Here is a 24,202-nt window from a genome sequence, read left to right as displayed (position 1 = left end):
GTGGAAATCTTTTAGAAGGACTGTGTTGGGACTTTATACCACACTGATGGGTATTCTTTTTTCACGGACAACCGGGCAGCTTACACCAATGGTAAGACCAGATTAGGCCTTTCCATTTCTGAGGGCAAGTGGCTTACAATTCTTAAGGGTCATGACAAAATGCTGCGAGAAGCCAGAAAAAAATGTAGTTACTTCATTGTCCTCCACCAATGGTACTGGTTACCAGATAAGCTCAACGGAGCACACATGTAAAGTACTTGAGATGCTCGCTTCCAGATTGCTACATAGTGCAGATATTATGGGAATGCACAACCTTTTTGCACTACTGGTGATTGGTCTGGGACCTGCTCAAGAGGGATCTCCTGACGTCGACTCCACTGACAAGCCAATTGGCTTCACTACATTACACTTCAATCCTGCCATCAATGTCCCACCATGGTGTCAGATGTCTCTCAACGGCTTTGGTAGTGGCAAAAGGAGAGATTTTATGCCACTGTAAAATGGCTACGCTACCCTCAGACCGAATATGGCTTCCAGATGTGCACATAATGGCTTTGTATGAAACAAATAAAAATTAAATCAATGACTAACTACAGAAATTTGAGGAGGTATCGTATACATTCCTTTACCTATAAACATTTCTGAACGATTAAGGGTTGCTGTACGCTACGATCATATGATAAGGTAATCTGACTCTGATGTTATCCTGGCCACTGAGGCCACTCGCGGTGGCTATATGGATCCAAAATGGCAGGAACCGTACAACTGCTTACATACATGGAGCGATACTGATACTATTAGGGTAACCCTCGGACACTGGACCAGGTAGCATAGGATCCAAGGCATACACATAACACCCTTTCAGGGGGATTGACCTGGGGAGCCCAACTATCGCCTAAGATGCTAGTCATGTTTATTACACACTGTTGACTGATATCGCTGTTATCGCCACAATAAGGGAAGGAGGGGAGTATACATTTTGATTTCACATGTCATTCCTTTTTGCTTTCCCTGCTGGGAGATTAATTATATTTTTTTCTAGTGTTTTTTCTTTGGAACTTTGTTAGAGGACGGCGTCCATTGTCCTTCTTGTGCATGTTATGTAACGCATACTCTGTATTGTGATTAAAAAAAGAGCTTAGATGTATAATTTCACATTTGTTCCGTAAAAATATGCTATTTGGAATGTATATATAGTCATCAATATACATATTCAGAACCTACTACTTGCCAACACTCAAAACAGCAGAAGCCCTGTAGAACACATTGTAATGTAAATGATTGTCACTATTTTAAATTGCATGTTTTAAACATCTAATTTGTTTGTCTTCGGCCTTTGTTGAAGGTTACACCACTTCGATATTTCAAGAAGGTTACATAATTATACACTTGTGGATGAATGTAGGAATTGTGCTGCAAATTAATATATTTTCTGAATTATAGAATGTCTTCTACAGAGAAAGTTATTTTGAGCAGGGCAGGAGAAAGAACGAGAGCATGCTGATGAAGAAAACAGAAAATTCTTAAACAAAGAAGATGTGAAAGCAAATAAAATCAATTGCTCTTCTTTCTGCATCTCCTGGGACAGTGTGCAGTGCATACATTTCAGTCTCCTCCTTGAACTGTTAACATCAGCATTCAGGAAGTGGAGGGAAGACCTTCACTTAACCAGAGTATTTCTACTTGAGACAAAGGTCTATTGTATTTCAGAATTTTCGAATACTTTAATGCAGGCAGTCAGAATGGTTTGTGCATGCCGACACATGCTTTCCATCACCCATGTACATTCCATACATCAAGTGTGTGCTTTATATCTTCCTAATCTAATTGCCCTAGGCGCATACTCCATACTATGTAATATAATATTATAAGTAGTTGAAGATTGTAATCTCTTTGTCTCACGGTGTGGGTAATTTTCCTATTACAGGTGTGTTATTACATCAGAACGCACCTGCAAGAAGAAAAGATAACTTAAGTCATTTGTATTAGTTTACTACAAGCAAATATGGCATATCGGCTTGTGTACAACATTTGTTACTGGCAGACGGTGCCTTCCTTTGCTGTTCCACAACCTCAATCACAGGAGGAAGTACACAGAACATTCTTAGGAAATCAGCAGGCCACCCAGAGCACCAACAGGGGGAGAGATGGAAACTGCAGATGCACATGGCAGAAGCTAAGGTTTTCAAGAGGTGGTATATGACCACCAGCAGCCTCTCACAAGTGGTCTTTTGTGCTGTCTCTACTGCCTCACGTGCTCTGGCAAAGGAAGTGGGGGTAAATAGTGGCCCAGCAACCTTCTGCAAGCTGGCGATGGAAGAAGATCTAAATGGTGGCCCGGCACCTACTTGATGACAGCTTTAATTATACGGCACAACATACTCCAACTCTGTACTTTACAAGAAACTCACCACGTACTTGAAAGTATTTAGCCTTTCTACCTGTCCATGATCTTGGAACTCAGAGACCCTAAATATCCTTGTAAAGTACAATTGAGGTACCTTATGTCATTATATTATTACAATGTTATGATTATATTATATTATATTATATTATATTATATTATATTATATTATATTATATTATATTATATTTAGTTTGCATTGGAACCTAATCCATGTTTACATATATAAGACAAAGATTTTCAACCTTGGCAATTTGCAATGCATGCTCAGATGTTAAAATACAGGGGGGCCTATTTATGAGCCCTTGCGTCACTTTAGCGCTGCCGATGAGTCACTTTTTGTGACACACCAGCAGGGTAAAAAATGCGCCATGTTGTGTCATATTTACAAAGTGACACATCTAGGTAGATGCGTCACTTTGTAAACCCCTGCACCACATTATACCTCTGCCAGGTATAATGTATGCAGGGTGGGCGTTTTGATGCAAGTAAGTCTCGTAGAAGTGACGCAGTGAAATCTATGAGATTTCACTGCGTCACTTCTAGGACGCAAATACATCAATAACTGATGCAGGGCCCTTCAAATGGGGCTTGCCCATGTGAAATGACCAATTGATGGAGTTGCGTCACTTTCGTGACCACACTCCAGCAATGCGTCATTTTTGCGTGGACAGATACGTCAGAAATGCTGACGTATCTGTAACTCGAGACTTGATGCATCATACTGTAAACATGACGCATCCACCATGTCGCAAGGAGGGCGTAACGAAAAGTGACGAATCGCTGTTATCACGCAGCGATGTGTCACTTTTCATAAATGAGGCCCTGGCTTTGTCTCAAGCCAGTAACAAAGATTTTTAGCATGCATTCAAAAAACAAATTCCTACAACTTATTCGAAGTGGTACAGTGTACACTAGGATCAGAAACTATTATTGAGCTACGAGAAATAAAAATGTTAGCAAATAGGTCAGGGGTTGTACATTTTTATTTATCTTGTATTTCTCGTAGGGTCAAACTGTTATTCGAAAACATTAAGTGATTGGTGCAAGGTGTCAATTGATGGTAAATAAGTTAGCTCGCCAAGTCAAGATATTTTAGGCAATGTAGACGTATTAACATAAGCAGGTACTGTGGTAAACATAAAGCATTGAGGAACATCTACATCTGTGTCATGCCAGTGAAAACACACGTGCCCCAGTAAAGCCTATTACTTGTAGAAAGTGTGCTAAAAACCTTCCATTCACAAATGCATTAATTCAGGTCAAAGGGCAAAGGCACTTTTCACAATATTACCATAGTACATGCTAGCTAGACATAGTAATACACCTTCATCGTATGCTCTGATTTAGGTTAAATGCCTCTGAATGGTCAAATATATGCACAAGTGCCTAGCGGGCATGGTATTACAATTTTTGCGGGAGTGGAGAGGCACTATCATCTTCTCCCCTCAGTCAACATTAATAATGAATAGCACATTACACTCTAAAAAATATTATCACTTGTTAATGACTGGATGACCACAAAACGTTGCCCAGGTTTGCAGAGTTTAGGCCAATGCATCAATTATCAGCAGTAACATAGTCCAAACTCAAGCTGGTAATGGTTGTCAAATGTATAACACATTCTGCAACCTGTTTGACTTGACTGTCTCCTTTGTGGGACTGCCAGCTGGAATTGTTATTCTCAAATTCTCAAAGAACTAGAGTATATGGCTCTCTACATACATTACTTATCATGTGGGCATTTCGCTCCTCTGACGTACCTAACTACTCAACCACTGCACTAGTCACTTGTTGGTAAAAAGAAATCTGCAACTACTTCTACTGAAATTAGCTACTGGTGAAACAATGCGAGTTGACACTTTTGCAAACCAATAAATCCGGGAAGTGGGTAAACACTGGCAACATTCTAGCCGATTAGGATTGTACGGATGCTGTCATGTTATAAATCACTTCTCTGAAAAAACATTGATGTGGCCATATTTGAATGGTAATGCTAATGTTGTATTTGGATGTATTAATTGAAGGACTGTTGTGATGTTATATATGCCCCAGAAGCAAACACTTCCATTTTACATGCTCACGTTTAAAATTGACATATTTTTAGAAAACGATTTTGAACACTTATTTGCTAGCATGGCCTCATGTGATTCTGTACTCAGAAATGAATTTCTTACTGTTACACTTCTTTGTAGGCATATTTTCTGGCCTTAGAACATTCTGTACAATGACTTAGCATACTGCACAAAATGTCATTTTGTTGTTGTCCGTTTTGCAACAGCTCTGGGTGGATAGATTCAACATGACAACAGGACCAGAACTCAGGCACAGAACGAATGGGTCCAATTTATTATAGAAATGGCACTATGCCTCTGTTTAGGCAGAGGAGCATCTTGATGGATTATCGAAGGTCGCTCCATGCCTGAATTCTAGCCCAGCTGAATTCCAACACCATCCTAAAGAGGACGGCTGACTGCCAGATGACACACATCTGCAGGTAAATGGCGAGTTAGATCACTTTAAGGTACTCTGGCACACCCTATGCTTTAAAGCATTGTTAACATAAGGTAGGAGTGTAATTATATGTGTTCATTCAATCTAATGCAAATGAATGATAGTTGAATTAATTATTCTGTTCATCATTCTTGTAATGCTGGTAACATTGTTTTGCTCCATTCTGTTAATCATTGCATCACACATATCTTACACATGAGTAAAATTGCTTCAATAAATGTTTGAAATGTCAATTAGCCAACTTCTTGTGTCTCACTTTGGGCATGCCTGAGATACTGACGAAAGGGTAAGATCTGTTTCTACAATTTCCTTGGGGGAATTAGGATAATCAATATTTTAAGGTTGAGGACACCATCTGGTGCCATGTCAGTTTAGGATACCAGATGGTGCACTGTGAGCTAGCCAGGAATTAAATCATCATACTCTGATGGTATGAGTGGACTCGGTCCCATAGAGTTTTGAAGCTTATGTTGCCTAAACGCACATACTTACTGAGAAAGTAGGAATCGTATGACAGAACCCAACATCTGATAGACCCCACCCCATTCAATGCAGTTTTACAGGGCGATGATGAAACTGCACATCACCACTATGCTGAATTAATTGATGCAAATATTGTGTCTGCAGTTGTGTCTACTTTTTATTATGCTCATGTGGCCATAACAGTTTGTGCTTTTACTATGCTGAAACATTATTTGGCAAATAGACTAGTGACTGTTGCCTTCATTTATCTGCATATTTCCTCATATGCACTGTTTGGGAAAACACTTTGATGGCTCACACCTTAAATTTGCTCTGTATCTTCAGCTAAACATTACAAGGAGAATGTCCTAGGACATTAAACTAGCACCATGACAAAGCAGTGCCACAGACAAACACTGGAGCCTCACTCACGTGACATTACTTTCACCACATTATCTTGGCAGTCATTAAGTAATAACACCTGGACTTAGCTCCAACAAACAGAAAGTACAGCTGCTCTATACTGCTGTATCCATGGTGGTATGGTACTAGAATACTGTACTGAAAATAGATGATAATCATGTGTGTACTAAATACAGGTTGCAAAAATATCATCCCAAAGAAAATGATAATAGAAAATCTGCACCCATTGAGACAAAGGTTTTGTAATGGATAATGAGGACATGTGATACGTACGTACACATCCACTTGCAGCAAATAAACATTTGCACTTTTGACACATTAAATGTTTAATTTTTGATTTTTTTAAATGTATATACCAAACTTTATTCGATTTAAAAACAAATCATAAAAGCACATGATCCAAATTTTCTTCATGAGAACATACTTAAAAACATTTAAAAAATAAAATGGCAATAATCATCACTGTGAAAAGGTAAAGAAAATGGCAGCGCCCACATTAAAGCAATGTGACAGTCTGAGCAGTCTTATGGAACCCACGATTTCTGTCTTTGTAAGCCTTTAGTTGTTTGGAACAAACAATGGGGAACACTAAGGGGCAGATTTACAAGCCCCTTGCACCCCTTTTGCGTCACGTTTCCCATGTTAAAAGTGACGCAAAAGTGGCGCAAGGGGCTTGTAAATCTGGCCCTCAATGTTTAATTTGGCATATGCTGAAATCGAAGTGCCAATTGTGACCCACTAGTCGTCTCAGTGCACATTGAGCTTCAGTAACATTCCACATGCTGTTGAAAGCTACCACAGTCTCCATATCATCCTCATTCTATGTTCTTCACGGGAGGAATGTAATGATGCAGTCAGAAGACTGATGGGTGGTGCGCTGCTGTTGTTAACGCTTAATTGAGAGATTCGGTGGTGCTACATAGATGCCGCGACAAGGCAGTTAAGTGCCTTGAGATTGTCTAGGGTGGGCTTCTGCTGTGGTAGCGGAGAGGCACGATGGGCGTGGATGAGAAAGTGAGAGACTAGGTCGTAAATGTTACAGTAATGAATTTGCTGTGCTGCTCTGCTTATGGTGTGAAACGAGAGCGTTGAATTGCTGGTGACCCATTACATAGCAGAGATGGCTGCTTGTCTTTCTGCCCTAGACTGTTTCATCCGAAAGCAAAATCCCACTAAAAAACCCACACATCTTTTTTTATGCTCCTTAGAATTTCCTTTAAGGTGAAAATCCTGTAAAATTTGGTAAGAGTTCTTTTGGATGGGAGAATTCTACTTAAATAGGAAAAATTAATAAACACATTGAAGTCTCCCTAAGCAGAGCGATCATGGATCTTCACGAACACAGGAGATCAAGTAAACATTTACTGTCTTCTCAACCTGGCTTTCACGAATTAGCACAACTGTAAAACGTGCCATTTTGCACACAAGCAAATACGGAGAAATGTAGGTGAATGTAGCCGTTTCAAGTAATACACCTAGAACTGTGTAAAACATATACCCACGTGTACCTGAAGCTCTAAATTAGAACTTCTATTTTACATCTACAAGTGTAAAATAGCTAAGCAGGAATGAGGATACAGATTTATATGTGTATGATCAATACACTAGTCAATAGGTGTAAGGTGAAAGGCACAGCAGCAACTTCATCCGGGTCCCTCATCAATTACAGTTCATACCGAAATTCGAATAGATTAACAGGTGGGACTGGACAGCCTATTAATCATTTTGATAGCAGAGGCTCCCACTTGAGGTAATATAGATTTTTGCGGTGTATGTTGATTCCTCTGTGGTGATAGAACGTAATTGCCCATTGCCCGCCTGGCATCAGAGTGGTGAAAATATATCAACTAAATAAAAGAGCATGCTTATAAAGGGAAGGTTAGCTGTTCATTATTCTGAAAAGGTAATCCACTTAAAATAAGTAGAAAAGAAGCAAACAATGTCAGTTCTGCTACTTGAACTGTGTTTTGAAATATTTTATTTCACTACTTTCTTTTACTAAACACATTATAAGATATGTTTATTCTTGTTTTTTTATATCTGCCTATTTCTGTATTTAACGTAAAATGTACAGCTCCAGCCCTCTAATAGATTTGCTGTGCATGGCTACAAATTGTACATAACAAATTATAAAGGGGATTGTTTCATGGAAGTGGTTTAGTGCTACATTGTGATTTGAGTAGAGACAGAGTAGGACAACATTTAACACAAGCATTAGCAAAGTGAATAGAACTGGCTTCAGCGTGTAAGTGCATGCGGACACTTCATATGCTATTTGTATTGTGTCTCTGTGCATCCTGCTTCTTTTTGTGCTTCCTACAACTTTGCATTGTTTTTATCAACCGACCAGCGTGTAATTCATTGCTATAAAATCTGCAATCTTCGTGAGTAAAAATCAACGACAGAACACGTTTGTCACATAAAACCCAGGACAAAGATATGGGAGGTATAGAAAGAGGTAGGTTGCAAAGACAAAGGGGGACAAATCGGTGTGCATTTGCGCATGCTTGTGTTGGCATGTGTTAGCACAGTATCACCAATCCTACTGGTATTACCAATGCTTGTTTGTGAAGCGGGTCATTAAAAGTCACGTGTTTCTTACTACAACATTTTGCTTGATGGGAATTAATACCAATAGAGCCCAAGATTTTATTTGAATGGATCTTTGTCTTCACAATACAACATGTGGTGTGCTTTGACTTGGAGTTTTTAATTTTGCTACTCAGCAGCCCGTTGTAATCAAAGTCGCCATTGGCAAAACCTATATGTTTTTGCACACAGCACTATGAACGCTGGGACTTACAATATTTTACCTTACAGATGACATGTCTGCCATTGTTAGAAGAAGAACAAAAGCACCACTCTCATTATTTCTCTTATTGGCTAAAACGGCAAAAGAATTTCAAATGAAGCCGTTTGGTGATATGCATTTATTAGATCTACCATTCACAACTTTAACATGACTTGAGCGAGGCACAGGGCTTTACATCACAGAGTGCAAAGAAAAACAGGGCTGAATCCCCCATCCCTTAACTCAACTCCTGAACTCTATTGGATTCAACATTATCAGTGAAGTCGTATTAACCTATTAAAACCACCAAATTATTTTAGGGATTCCCATTCTGGGTTTCTTCATCTCAGTAGTTTTAGATATTCATGTGTTTGACACCCCCAATCGAACCATGCAGTTGCTCAATATCTCACTACTAAGACTGTCCGAATTGTTAAGCTGAAATGACATAGCACAATACACAACTCTAATTTGTACATGGAGACGACGGACCATGTAAATGCTTGTCTGAATTCTGAAGACGAATCCATTTTAATATAAGTACTTCAAATACTTTTTCTGTACAATGAGGAAGAATTCTAATGCCATGTATGACACCTTCAGACAGTCCTGAGTTTTAAGCCCACATCTCTTTGCATGTTAGGAATTTAGATCCAGATCTATAATGGGGAAAGAGAAACTTCAGTATTCATGGCCTTATCTTATAATGGGAGCACTGAAAGTGTTAATTTAGGAAACAGGGCCTGAATTAGTGTCTGACAAACAGTACTCCATCTGTCAGGGCGATGTGGGACGTTACTTCTGCCATCCTGAGATGATCGCTGGCTCAGTTGTCATCTGTGTACATTGAAAGCAACTGCCATCACGGTGTTTTCTTTCAATGTACAAAACGTTTGGTGGCCGGCCATCTTCGATTTTGATGGCCATTCACCAAACTTTAAACCTTTTCTTTTTTTAGAAACAAACTCCTGTGGTGGGAGTTTGTTTAAGAAAAACTAAACAAAACATATGATTTCTCACCGTGTGAATTTTTTCTTTTGGTATTGCGATCATGTTTCCTTTTTTCTCTCATTCTTATTTTTCTTTCTGGTTTTTCCTGGCAGTGACAGTCAGGAAAAACTAGATATTACACCATCCACCCTAAATAGGGGGTTGGAGTATTGTCATTCCTCTGACGTCCCCTCTTACATCAGGCTGTCAAAGGATGGTTTTCACCGACAGAGTCAATGGGGTCTCTGTTAACAGAAAACAAAAGTTCTGCCCATTAATAGTGAGGTAGGCGGATGCAGAGTTTGGCACCAAACTCTAAATTTGGCCCAGAGTCTCTTTCACAAAATTGTTGACAAGAAAGAGAAGCTCTGATTCACCACTATAGACAGTTAGACAGTGGTAAATGGTTTCTTGACACTAGAAGTTTAAAGGCATCTGCTGCATTTTGCTGTAAATGTGTGCTCACTTTGACCCAGATTACTTCTGCTTGCCAGTTGTTGTGCATGTAAATTCCCTAATCACCTCATCCATCCTGTTTGCCTTGAAAGATCTATCACATCCCTTAAAGAACAGAAGTCACAGTACAAACAGAACACTTATACCCACCAGGGCTTTCATTCACACAATTTGGACTGCACTCTTGCATGCCACAGAGACTAGCAGTTACACACCTATGACCACACCCTCACCTTCTCACAGAGTGGCACTCTCACTAATAACAGACCTCCCTCCCTCACAGACTAGCAATCTCACACTACAAGCAGTGTGCTGACACCAACAAACATATAGTAGTTTCACAATTTAGTAGTTTCACAATACCAGCAGCACTCTTACACTCCCAAAAGTAGTAGTCTCACACCATCATCACAACTCTCACATCCCTCATAGACTAGCAATGCCAGACTACCAAGAGCATTTTCACCCCCTTGCTCAGATAATAACAGTCACCTTTTCCCAAGATGGCTCTTACACCTTGAGAGAATAGCAGCACTCAATACTAGTAGCACAGTTAATGCAAAAGAGAAGCAGTCACACGCTACAGACAGCACCCTCACACCCTTGGAGACATTCAGGCACACAAAGCACATCACTCTCATACCTCTCACAGAGTAACAGCCTCTGACTGCCAACAGCACTCACACCCCTCACAGACTATTTGTGTCTTGCTATAGAGAGCGCTTTCATACTCCTCACAGAGGAGCAGTCTCACACTACAGACAGCACTCACCCCTGATAGACTAGTTGTCTCACAATACCAGATGTACTCACACGGCGCTCACAGACCAGCAGCAAAGCAATTGATCTGACCTTTTTCTTCACTGATTGGTGAATTTGTGTATGTGGTATTGTGGATGAACAAGTGAGTGAATAAAAAAAGTAGTTAATGAGTCGATGAATAGATACAGGAGCATAAGAATGAATGGATGGCTGAGTGGACGGATGATGAGGGCCTTCTCATATAGCAGCATATGCTATTTTCAGTTACATGTCAATTTAATTGTTTATGAACCAGATCTTTGGTCTGACCATAGATGCTAGCTCCAGAGAACCAGGAAAAGTATTTTTGAATTGTTTTTCTTATTAGCCAAGTACTTACATTTCCTGGTTATTTCATGTCATTGTTGACACTTCCTGCATTTTGTACAAAGCTACAGATGCCATCCTAAGCCAATTTATATTACTTCAATTTCATGTTCAATGTTTTAAATGCCTTTCGCATTGCAGGAAGACATGTGCTTATTGTACCGCCAGATTTCTGAATTGGTGCCACTACAGTTGCTGCTTCTGTGTTAGGATGGATTATTTATGACACTCTGAGGTTAATAGTTAATTTCCTTGATAGCTTAACATAAAGAGGCAGTATTGTTTTGCACAGTATTCTCGTCATTTAAAGATGCATGCCATTGTTCTAGTAGACCCTTGATTTTGAAGCACATGTTGACACTAGGAACATTCTGGTGCTTTTTTAAAGTGTGCTCCTTATTCCTATTGTTTTCCACTGACAGGTATGAATCCTTTTCCTTGCAGTGTAAGTTTGCGAGGGACATTCACTCACCCTCATCGTCCTCTTCCTACTACTTGACAGCCACCATACCATGGCTTCACCTAAAAGATCATTTTCTTCAGTAGTATGATCTCTTAGAAGAAAGTCTGACAACTGTAGTCCATGCAAGTTAAATTAAGTGCAAAATCACCATGGGCTGTAGTACCCACAAGATAATGTTCTAAATTAAGTGCATGTGTAGAAACTCCCTCGATTTTTTACTACCTGGCAGAATGTCTGTCTATCCAGTTCAGAATTGGACTTTTGATAAAAAACTGTTCTTGAACCCTCTATGTTTTCAACATATGATAGTATGGCTTGGAGATGTTTTGGTAACAAAGAGGGGCACTGCCACAAGTAAAACGGTCTGGATTCATTAAAGGTAGGAATTAGAGGTAAACACTGAGCAATAGATTATATAAACAGAAACAGAAGGGAAGTGAAGTCCGAGGGCTACGTAAAGAGCTTTCTAGTTTAGAACTAGAGCATACTAAGTTGATAGTGGGGGAGTAGGATGATAAGGAGGTACAACAAACGATTGCAGTCACCAAGGCCAGGATAAATTGCTACTACAGTAAGGAGATGGATGAGAAATGTCAAGGCCACAGAGCATACAGTTATGAGTATGTTGAAAACTCATGAAGACAATTGGCTCTGTGTATAAGACTACCTGGTTTTTAGACCGTTATTGTGTGTGAGTTTCCACACCTAAATCTTGGTCGTGATAAATTCTATGGTAACAGAACGAGAATGCTAACCACCAGTGTCTTTTACAATAAGGCTGCTGCTGCGCAGTTATGGTAAGAGGCTCTGGGCTAATTACATATCATCACATGAACACATCTGTGTGTGCAATTGTGTGGGCTGCGCGTGTGAGACTAGTGTCTTGTACAGGTGGTGGGAGGCCTCTGGCTAAGCTTGCACGTATAAAACCACAAGAATAGAATAGAATAGAATAGATCGGTATTTGCCCACTTGTAGCCTGTAGCAGAAGGGACTCTTCAAGTATTGGAGGTAGGCCTTATATTGGGAGTGGGTATTCATTGTGAAGGTTTTTAGTGCTTACTGAAAGTCTGTAATGCTTAACTCGAGAACAATTTATATGTGAAATCTATACAGTGTCACCCCACTTAGCTCTTCATGGTCCATTGAGGTCTCAATCTTAGGGTTCAAATTTCCCTAACTCAGCCACTATCAAATTCCCGACCTTTGCCTTCCTCTACTGAACAAAGTTAATTACTCTGCTGGCCAGCAGGAGGATCAAAGACTTTCCACAAATAGCATGATTTACAGTGCCTGACCAAGTTCCTGGGAAAGAAATTGATGAGGAGAAAATCTGCATATGTTAATTACCTGCTCACATTGCCCCTGAGACGTGAAAGCCTAACCTCACTGAAACAAAGGGGGTAGCCTAGACTTCTGGTGCCAAACACTGGAGTGGCCACTCCTTGGCAGTTTGGAGAAAAAATATCAGGCTGCTGCATCGGGTGGAGGCAGAGCGGAGGGTCCTAGTTAAGGACCTTTCTATTGACCACATGAAGTCACCATCTTTAAATGCCTTAGAATCCTGTGCAGGGGGTTAGGGCAAGGTTGGAAGGATGATATGGCACTGTAGTGTTGGTCAGTGGTGCCTGGATCCTAGAACATTCCACCCCTACTTTAAAGCCCATGCACAAGGAAAAGACTCTTGATAAGACACTGAACCTGGGGCTCTGACACCGGAATAAATCCTTAATGTATGGAAGAAGACCTCTGAACCTCTGCAAGGATGGATTTTAGGACTTTAACACTAGTTGCTCTTAAGGGATTTAAATAAATGCGATATTTTATATTTTAGTAACCGTGTAGTAAAATACCGTGACCATTAATAGAAGAGAAAAATGTTTGGGAGACGAGAGTCTGGTCTCCTAATCTAGGAACACAGGCTTATATAAACAACACATTTTGTCAGTATCAGCAACTGTTGCATCTTCCGTCGTCTTTAATCCACTGATCGTCCGAGGTTTTGCTGAGAACCAGATTATTCCTCTCCGTATCTTCAAGAAACAATGAATTATCAACACTCTTAGCAAATATTATGGCAACTAATATCGAGCAAGGTTCAGCTGTGTTTATGGCTAAGCTTTCCCACAAATACTAGACCATCCTTGAAACTAAAGTAAGTTACTTAGAAGTTGAAAAATCTTCTTGGAAAAAATATATGAGCATTTTACAATGACAGAACTTAAATGGATAAACAATTTAGTTCAAGGGGGCAGCATTCAAGATTTAGCAAATTCTTCATATAAGGTTGAACAGTTTTCCGTTTCCAAATATCATAGTCAATACTACCAATGAGATTTTAACAAACCAGCAGCCTTCCTACAACATATGTGAATCGTGTTATAAAAGATTAATCCTTTGCATGGAAAAGTGATAGTCAAATGTATGCATTTTTGTTATATCTTCATTGTACATAACTCATTTCACAAAAGGAATTTGACTCTTTAACATTTCTAAATGAGCAACCTTTAACATTGCAGTAGAACAGTTGGAGGCCTAACGTGAAAGTGTTACAACTGTGTACATTTTTCTATTATTAAGCATGTTTCTCTTCTAATAATTGTCATGTTAATTACTACATGCTTATTAAAATATAAAATATTGCATTTTTTTAAATGCTCTATTAAGGGCAACTAGTGTTAAAGAATATATTATTTATTTACAAAAGATGCATTGGTTTGCTTAAATATTTTTAATACTTTAAAAATCGAGTAGAGTTATTTGCAGTTTTAAAAAGCTGGAATTGTTTAGAACCAAGGAACAAATAGAAGGCTTAGATTAAGAAACTGCCATATCTTGCCTGCATATTAAAATGTTTTAACCCAAAAATGTCCCAGAATCATATAAATAATTCTTTTATCTTGCAATAAAGTCACCATTGATTGCATATGTTTTTTATGTATATCAATGTTATCAGGCAGATCAACTGTTTATAAGGAGGTTTAGAAGTAAACCACCATTTGGCTGCTATTAGAATATTGTTGTGCCTGTTGAACAACTTATCTGTCTTTTCAATTAAAAAATTCTTGTTGGATTCTAAGAAAACTTAAATTTCATTTGTAGCATTTTAATACTTAAGATCTATAATTGTAAAGAACAAACACTGATTATGCCGAGTATGAAGGCTCTCTCTCTCTCTTTCTCTCTCTCTCTCTGTATATTTATATATATATATATATATATATATATATATATATATATATATATATATATATATTACCTACTGGCGGTCGCCAGTAGGTAGTTATAGTTAGGACCATGTTTCCATAGGAAATCCGCAACATTCTATTTTGAATAACTTTGGCGCCGGTTGACGAATCCTCGCGAATTTTTCAAAATAGGTGGGGCGCTACGCTCCGCTCCTACCCTGAAAGTCTCGGGGGGATTCGTCAAGCGGGGGCTGAGATAAAAGGGGGGTCCCAAAACGCATTTTTCCCATGCATTTTTCCATAGGACCTTTAGACACAGCTACAGCCCGAACGGCTGAACAGAATTACTTGAAATTTGGCAGAGAGGTAGTCCTCAGGTCAAGGAAGTGCCTTTTGTAGGTTTGGTGTAAATCTGTTCAGTAGATTCAGAGAAAATAGCCTTTAAATCAATATATATATCTGAGCCAGCGTACGGTGCGCTTACGGTGCGCTTACCGTACGCGTACGGTGGCGTGCGCGAGCGCGATTTTGATTGGCTGTTAGATCTTAGTAAACATTCGAATCGGTCAAAACCAGGAAGCGGCGGCCGCCATTTTCTCTCTCGCTCTCTGAGTTGGGCAGCAAAAACGATGCCAAAAAATGTCTAAAGAGGCAGTTTCTTGAGATCCTAACCACCCAGCATTGATATAGGGGTCCCCAAACAACCCCCAAGCCCAAATAAATGTTTTTTTTTTTTCGGAAAATCGGCGATTACACTTACCGTACGCGTACGGTAAAAAAAATTTTTAAAAAAAATTATCCACACCCTCCCCACCCCGTGTGCAAATGGTGCCCGAAGGGCACCATTTGTACATGGCTTATTACCGATAAGAAATAAACAAAGAATAAATTTCACAAAGATGCGCATAATATGTCCCCCATGTGCGCACGGTGCGCGAAGCGCATCGTGCGTACATGGCCCATCCCGCATAACGTGGGCACGCGGTGCGCGCAGCGCACCGCGTGACCACCGTGCGTGCACGGCACTAACTGCGTAAAGTGGGCGCGCGGTGCGCGAAGCGCACCGCGTGCTCACTGTGCGCGCACAGTGCGCGAAGCGCACCGTGCGCGCACGGAACGAACTGCGTTAACTGGGCGCGCACGCCACAAATGGCGTAAAGTAACTTAGCATTTAAAAAACCGTACAAATTCACTGAAAAAACCATAGGTTTCACACACGTTATAGTTAGGAATTAGCATTTAAAAAACCTTGCAAATTCACTGAAAAAACCATAGGTTTCACACATGTTATAGTTAGCTGTACATTTCACTCGTAAAAAACCAATGAAATTCCCCCGTTATAGTTAGTGCAGGCAACTATAACTCACGCGACCGCAATCTTCTGCTGATGACATATGTGTCTTTATGAAAAAAAAATATTTGTAATATATGTATAGCTAAAATTTAATGGAAGAAGACATGGGCAAATAAGTGTCTAAATACAGTATTAGCATCAGCAGAGGATTGCGGTCGCGTGAGTTATAGTTGCCTGCACTAACTATAACGGGGGAATTTCATTGGTTTTTTACAAGTGAAATGTACAGCTAACTATAACATGTGTGAAACCTATGGTTTTTTCAGTGAATTTGCAAGGTTTTTTAAATGCTAATTCCTAACTATAACGTGTGTGAAACCTATGGTTTTTTCAGTGAATATATATAGATATATATATATATATATATATATATATATATATATATATATATATATATATATATATATATATATATATATATATATATATATATATATATTCACAGAAAAAACCATAGGTTTCAGGCACGTTATAGTTAGGAATTAGCATTTAAAAAACCTCAGAAATTCACTGAAAAAACCATAGGTTTCAGGGGTGTTATAGTTAGCTGGACTTTTCACTTGTACAAAACCATTGAAAATTTCCCCGTTATAGTTAGTTCAGCTATAACTCGCGCGCCCGCAATGCACTGCTGATGACGTCACATATTACATCACTCATGACATGGTCAGTGACATCACTCATGACATCACTGATGACATCTCAAATGACATCACTGATGACATCACTGATGACATCATCCAGTGAATGTGTGTTTTTCTGAAAATTAAATATGTTTTATATACGTATATCTCAAGGTCGATGGAAGAATAAATGGGTATATAAGTGTCTAAATGGATGATTTGTTTTTGAAAAATTGATTGTGTAACTGACTGATTAAGTGTATCATAGTGAATACATGGCTTAGTGAGTAATGTTTAAATATGTAAATATGTATCAGTCTCTCACTTTGTGTATAAGTGGCTGCATGGGTTGGTGAGTAGCTACATGGGTGTCTATATAGGTTATTAGTTGGTTTTTTGAGTATCAGTCTGAGTGTCTGCATGGTTCGGTGGGGGTATTACGTAGTGCATAGGTGCAAGAATGAGTGACTCACTGTTTGTATGTGTTGGAGACAGCATGTGTGCAGGACTGTATGGGTGTATGAGTGTGTGTATGGGTGTGTTAGTGAGAGAATGACTGTGTCAATAGTGTCTTTATGAGTAACTACATATGTTTTAAACTAGTATATGTGACTATTGGTGTATATAAGTGAGTATATGTGAGAGTGAGAGATTGAAAAAGTTCCTGTATGAATAAGTATGTGTTTCTATAAGTGATTGTTTAAAAGACTAAGTATGTGTAAGTTTCCGTAGAAGTAAGTGTGGTGGTGTGTGTATAACTGTATATGCAAGTAAATGTATGTTTGATTCTTTATTAGCATGAGTGACTATGTGTGTGAGTAACTCTATGGATGAGTGGCATTGTGTAACAGGATGTATAGGTGTATGAGTACATATGATGAGTGAGTACATGTATGAGTGACTGTATAGGACTGTTGGTGAATGAGTGGATGTGTATGTGGATCTTAGAATTACTGAAGAGGTTGTTGTAACTGGTATTGGTATGTCCATTGTTTTGAAAATTTTAGTCTCTATTTTTGAATGTGTGTATCAAAGGTTATATTAGGGTGAGAGGAGGTCTGCCACTCTATCACAAGGATGATGTCATCAGTGATGTCATCAGTGATGTCATTTGAGATGTCATCAGTGATGTCATGAGTGATGTCACTGACCATGTCATGAGTGATGTAATATGTGACGTCATCAGCAGTGCGGGCGCGCGAGTTATAGTTAGCTGAACTAACTATAACGGGGGAATTTTCAATGGTTTTGTACAAGTGAAAAGTCCAGCTAACTATAACACCCCTGAAACCTATGGTTTTTTCAGTGAATTTCTGAGGTTTTTTAAATGCTAATTCCTAACTATAACGTGCCTGAAACCTATGGTTTTTTCTGTGAATTTCAAAGGTTTTTTAAATGCTAATTTCTAACTATGCCTAGAGAGATAGGACATGTGAAGAAAGAAGAAAAAATGCACAGAAAGAAAAAAAAGAAGTGCAGAAAGAAGCAACAGAAGTCCTCAAAGACGAAGAAAAGTGCAGGAAGAAGGATAACGTGCAGAAAGAACAAAAAGAAGAGCAGAAAGAAGCCTTGTTGCAAAATCATCCTGTACCCTCAACTTTTTCAGACGGATACTGGTGGTAACTGAGTCTGACTAACCAGTCCTAGAGCCAGTGATATGTTAAAAGACACTTAGAATTCAGTGAAAACACCTACATACACTAGGGAACATTATGCGTTGGGGTCCCCCTGTGATTAGCATGACCTCCTCTGTAAGCCCCTAGTATATAATAGGGCAGGGGGATTAAAACTACCTCTTAAAACAGACAACAGGGCGTTTTTGCACACGTTAACTCAGGCCCCGTCCCCTCCCTTCACCACTGTGTAATCACGGCCTGTGTCCGTTTTTAGTTGGGAGATTAAGTTTATTTGAATCCTGAGGGTCCCTAGGGTCCAACTAGCCCACTAGGTACCTCCAGTAAGTGCCATAGAGCTGCGTTGCAGAGAGGTGTAAAAAGTGGCACGGCCTGGACCACCTCTCTGCAATGCAGCTCAGTGGCGCTTACTGGAAGCACTTGGTTGGCTAGTTAGCCCCCAGGGGCCCTCAGTATTGAAGGGAAATTATATCCCCAATTTAAAACGTGCCATAGTGCGTGTTTGCACACGTCACCTCAGGCCCCGTCCCCTCCCTTCACCACTGTGTAAACGCGCCCTGTGGCTGTTCTAAGTTGAGAGATTAAGTCCCCTTGAATCCTAATGGTCCCTAGGGTCAAACTAGACCACTAGGTACCTCCAGTAAGCACCACAGAGCTGCGTTGCAGAGAGGTGTAAAAAGGGGCTTGGCCTCAGAACACCTGTCTGCAGCGCAGCTCCCTGGCGCATACTGGAGATGCCTGTTGGGCTAGTTGGCCCTCAGGGACCCTCAGTATTGAAGAGGAATTAATTCCCCAACTTACAACTCGCCAGGGGGCACGTTTGCAGAGTGCTGCAAGGAGGGGGCGTGGCCTCCGGCACGATGCCAGTCTTTTATTTATTTTAATTTTTTAAGAAGGGGGGCTGTGTGGTTCCCCTTCTTATTCTAATTTATTGGCCCTGATGACCCCATCGCCTGTCTCCTAATTATATTTTTTTGACCCCAATCCCCAGGGCCGGCCACTGTTTTTTATTATTTTAAAAAATATATATATTTATAGACACACCTAGGACATGCTGGACAAACCGTACGTACCTATCACCATGACGATTTGCGTGATATTCATTAAAAGGCGACTATGCATACAATGAATCCACGTGGAATGTATTTACACCACTAGTGAAGCTCTGACATGTCTGATGCCCTACAGTGCCTAATCCCGGTAGACACCCTTGTCGTTTATTTATACAAACATGGGTAGCTATTGACGGGCACATTTAATACACATGCACACCAAGCCATTCAAAGGGGATTCGACAAAAATTCGACCAAAACTATGCAAGAAACCCCCCTCACGGTTAATAAAACACACATCCACTGCCGGATGTGTAATACTTTTTATTTTACTCTCTGGAAGTGGGACGAATATCACTTGAGAGTCACAGCGCGCTCCTGGCAGAGCCCAATGCTGTGTTACACCCACCATTGCCTGCTGAGTGCCACACACCTCTGTGTTGTATTCCACTAGCTAGTGCATATGCTATGACACTCTCTAGCCCATGTGCACTGTAACACCACCCCGTGAATATGTCATGCCACACTTGTCTTCGCACGGGTTATATTGCCCCATCTAACATGCCTTCCTCCATGCCTATGTTATAACGCACAGTGCTATGCCATACATATTACAATCTAGGATCCATATCTTTGTCACAGTGCATATGCAACGTTACACTCCCCAGCACATATTTTATATTACAACTTTAGAGACTAGTTAGGTTACACAACACTGCCCTGTGCATATTACACTCCAAGGCGCATATCGCATAGCATGCGCTAGTGCCTGTGCTATCTCGCGCTCTCCAATGAATCTGTCATTGCGCACAATGTATTGCATATTATATTTCACGCCCGGTTCATCTTATATCACACTTTTTGGTGCATAGTTTATACCAAACACTATATCTAGTTTTCATTTTCAATCGTGCTCTCAGGACTATATTCTGTATAACACTGTGTTCACCTACCCTTTTCACGGGCATTACATTTTGCGATAGGGGGTGGAGCGTCAGGGGGTGTTTCTGCCAAGTGAGCCCGGAGTCACAGTCACAAACGTCCTCTTCTTCCTGAATAAAAGTGAGATTATGCTGCATACTTGTTCATATTTTAAGTAGTTCGCACAGACACACGTTTTAAAAACAATAAAGTGCCTAATACCTGCCTTCTCTGAACAGTTAGCTTGCTGCCCCATCCCCCTCCTCCCTATCCTCTGCTGTGTGAATCCATGGACTAGCCTCCTCCCTCCTGGCATGCATGGTCTGATGTGCTGCAACTGCCCTCAATTTAGTATGATGTACCAGTCCACTCCTCCTGCCCTCCATTGCCCAATTCTATGCCCCATCATTGACCTCCTGCTTAAACTCTGTGCTTAGCTTGCTGCCCCTATTCTCCTTCCCCCTGCCCTCTGATGTCTTTGTGCATGCACCTGCTCCATCCTTTTTGCCCACCATGTTCCATGGACCTGCCACTCCTATCTACTCTGAGTGTTCTGTTGAGCTGCCACTCCCCTCCCACCTGCCTAGCATTGTCAGATGACTGTAACCTGTCCCTGCCACCTCCACCCTGCCTGTCCACATGCCATGCCCCTATCCTCTTCCTCCTGTCCTACATGGTCCATTGTACTGCCACACCCTTCTGCCCTCCCTGGTCTGTTGTGCTGCAACTGCTCCTCCTGCCTGCCCCGTGCGTTCTGTTGTGAGGCCCCTTCCCCTGAACTTTCTTTCTGTGCACAGGTCCTGACCCTCCCTTCTATCCTCCATGGTCCTTTGTGCATGCCCCTGCACCCTCCCTCTTGCCCATCATAACCATTGTGCTGCCACTAACCCTCCCACTTGCCATGCATGGTCTTCTGTGCTGCCATGGCCCCTCCCACCTTTCCTGTGTGGTCAGTTAGCTGCCCCTGACCCCCTCCCACCTTCCCTCCATGGTCTGTGTGTATGCCATCACAGTCTCACTTGCTCTTCATGGTGTGTCTTGCGTCTAGTGCCCATCCTGCCTGACCTCCATGGCTATCTTGCTGCTCCTGCCCTGCCCCCTTGCCCCCAGCCCTCTGTTTACATGTGCAGACCCCTACTCCCTCCCTCCTGGCTTGTCTGTTCCATTGTAATGCCCCTGATCCATCCCTCCTGCCCTTTATGGTCTGTTATGCTGCAGCTTTCTCTCCTGGCTGTCCATTATGGTCAGCTAGCTACCATTGCCTCTTGCCCCTCTGTTCTCTGTTGTCCATGTGCATGGTCCTGTCCCCTCCCTCTTGCTTTCTATGGATTGTTGTGCTGCACTCCCATCCCGCATGCCCTGTGTGGTGTATTGTGCTGCTGCAAACCCTGATGTCTGCCCTGCAGGGTCAGTTTGGTGCACCTCTCCATGTCCCTCCTGTCCTCTGTTATCCAAGTCCATGTCCCTACCCAATTTCCTTCCATGATCCAATGAACCATACTTGCGAACATTTTGAACTTGGTAAGAGGGAATTTTGAAAAAAAACTGGGGTATTGATTTTCCCCTTTGAGTTACATTGAAAAAGAGGAGATTGTACACAGGAGACAGATCAAATAAAGCCCATTTGAGCTTAAAAACATTGGACGTTTCCTGGCTGAATCGGGTCTGTTGGCATGTATGGTTGTACTACCATTGCTTCTTCCTTCTGCCCACAATGGTCTATTACATTGCCACAGCCTCTCTTGCAAGTCCTGTATTGTTGGTTTTTTGCCCCTGCCCCCCTTTCCACTGCCCTCCATAGTCTGTTGTGCTGCCACGGCCCTTCCTGCCTGCTCAGTGTGGTTAAATTGTTGCCTTTGCACCCTCCTACCTGGCTTCAATTTTCAGAGTCCGTGCCCCTGGCCTCTGCCTCTCAACAGTATCCTAATGAACAACTAGATTGCTAACATTCTATATTTATTACAAAAGTGTGGAACGCCTGACGTCATCTTGATGTAATCAAAACTGTAATACCTAGAGCATTTCCTTTAGAAATTACATATATGAGAGGGTCTTATTGGCATCAAAATTATGGTTAGTGCTCTAAAAGACTAAAATAAGGACATATTTTCTGAGTTTTCAAATAGCGACAAAGCACTTTTAAATTATTTTTTATCTTTCTGTTTTTTTATCCAGTTGACCACTTGATTAAATGTTGCACTTAGGGGAGAGGATGTGTTGTTACTTCCAGAACTGCAGACTTTGCAACTGGGGAACCAGGTTGGAGTTTCTGCTTCAGCTCGAAATTCTGTGATTCTGGTCAAATCATTTAGTCTCCCCATGTCTACAACCAAAATGAATTTGTTCTTGTGTGATGTAACCAATGCTCATGTAAAGCACTCCAATACCTGACAAGTCTGCACTATATAACACTGCAAAAACACAAAATAATAAGTGTTTTGCACACTTCTGTCATTGGGCTATATTTGGGCTACATGTGGGTGAATCTGGGCTACATTTGGGCTCTTTTGTCTAAGGTGGCCATCTTGGGAGATTTATTTCTTATGAAGTTTCCTAATTTCCTCATGTACTGCAGTCTCCTCAGTAGGAAATGCTTTCAGTTTTTTACTTTGATTCCATCATGAAGGTATTCAGATATGTCACACATTTGCCATAAATTCTGAATGTTAGCACTCTAGTTGCTCATTAGATGACTGTAGTAAAACTACTGTTCACCATGGAAGTCTGCTGCTGGTATTAAAAGTGCATGTTTCAGTCTGCATGTCAGAATTTTTTAATGAAATAGAAGAGGATTTGAGAAGTCACTCAAAATGTGCCCTCATTTTCTTTCTTCCGCATTAATCATAATTTCTATGGCAAAATGAACCCCCTCATTGTGTTCCTTTTTAAATTAAATGTTTTAAGTGTTACCAGTTTATTCCAATCAAGATGGCTTCAGGTGTGCCATACTTTTGTCATAATGAAGACAGTAAGCGCTCTAGTTGTTTTTAAGAACACTCTGGGACATTCTGTCATGCTATACTTGGGCTACATCTGGGTGATATTTGGGCTACATTTGGGCTCTTTTGTCTCTGGTGGCCATCTTGGGAGATTTATTTGTTATGAAGTTTCCTAATTTCCTCATTTACTGCAGTCTCCTCAGTAGGAAATACTTTCAGTTTTTTACTTTGATTCCATCAAGAAGGCATTCAGATGTGCCACACATTTGCCATAAATTCAGAATGTTAGCACTCTTTTTGCTCATTAGATCACTTTAGTAAAGCTACTGCTCACCAGGGAAAACTGCTGCTGGTATTGAAAGTGCATGTTTCAGTCTGCATGTCAGAATTTTTTAATGAAATAGAAGAGGATTAGAGAAGTCACTCAAAATGTGCCCTAATTTTTCTTTCTGCAGCACTAATCATACTTTTTATGGAAAAATGAACCCCCTCATTTTGTTCCTTTTTAAATTAAATGTTTTAAGAGTTACCACTTTAATCCAAGCAAGATGGCTTCAGGTGTGCCATACGTTTATCATAAGTAGGACTGTTAGCGCTCTAGTTGTTCTTTGGAACACTCTGGGAAGCTGCAGTAGAACACAAAGGAATCAACTGACAGTCTCTGCCCTTGTTGGATGTACATGTTTTACTGAGAATGTCAGACTTCATTCTCACATGACTGAGAAAGATAATGTGAATTTACAGAAAATAAGCTCTCAGTTTAGCTTATAGATCACCTTCCAAACCTATGTTGAAAAGCATGAGAAAATATTTTTCTCTCAATGATGATATCCCAGCAGAAGGCTTTTTCACATGGTGAA

At 40.6% G+C, this 24,202-nt stretch overlaps 1 protein-coding gene across 1 annotated transcript in view; it reads right to left on the bottom strand.

The window, feature by feature from the left end:
• The window catches only part of KLHL4 (kelch like family member 4), an 826,871-nt gene that overhangs the window by 444,259 nt on the left and 358,410 nt on the right, over positions 1-24,202 (bottom strand). The gene's annotated exons all lie outside the window — the stretch shown is intronic.

This window comes from Triturus cristatus, chromosome 5_2 (assembly GCF_964204655.1).
Source record: "Triturus cristatus chromosome 5_2, aTriCri1.1, whole genome shotgun sequence".
NCBI lineage: Eukaryota > Metazoa > Chordata > Amphibia > Caudata > Salamandridae > Triturus > Triturus cristatus.
This window is presented reverse-complemented; position numbering and strand designations above follow the sequence as displayed.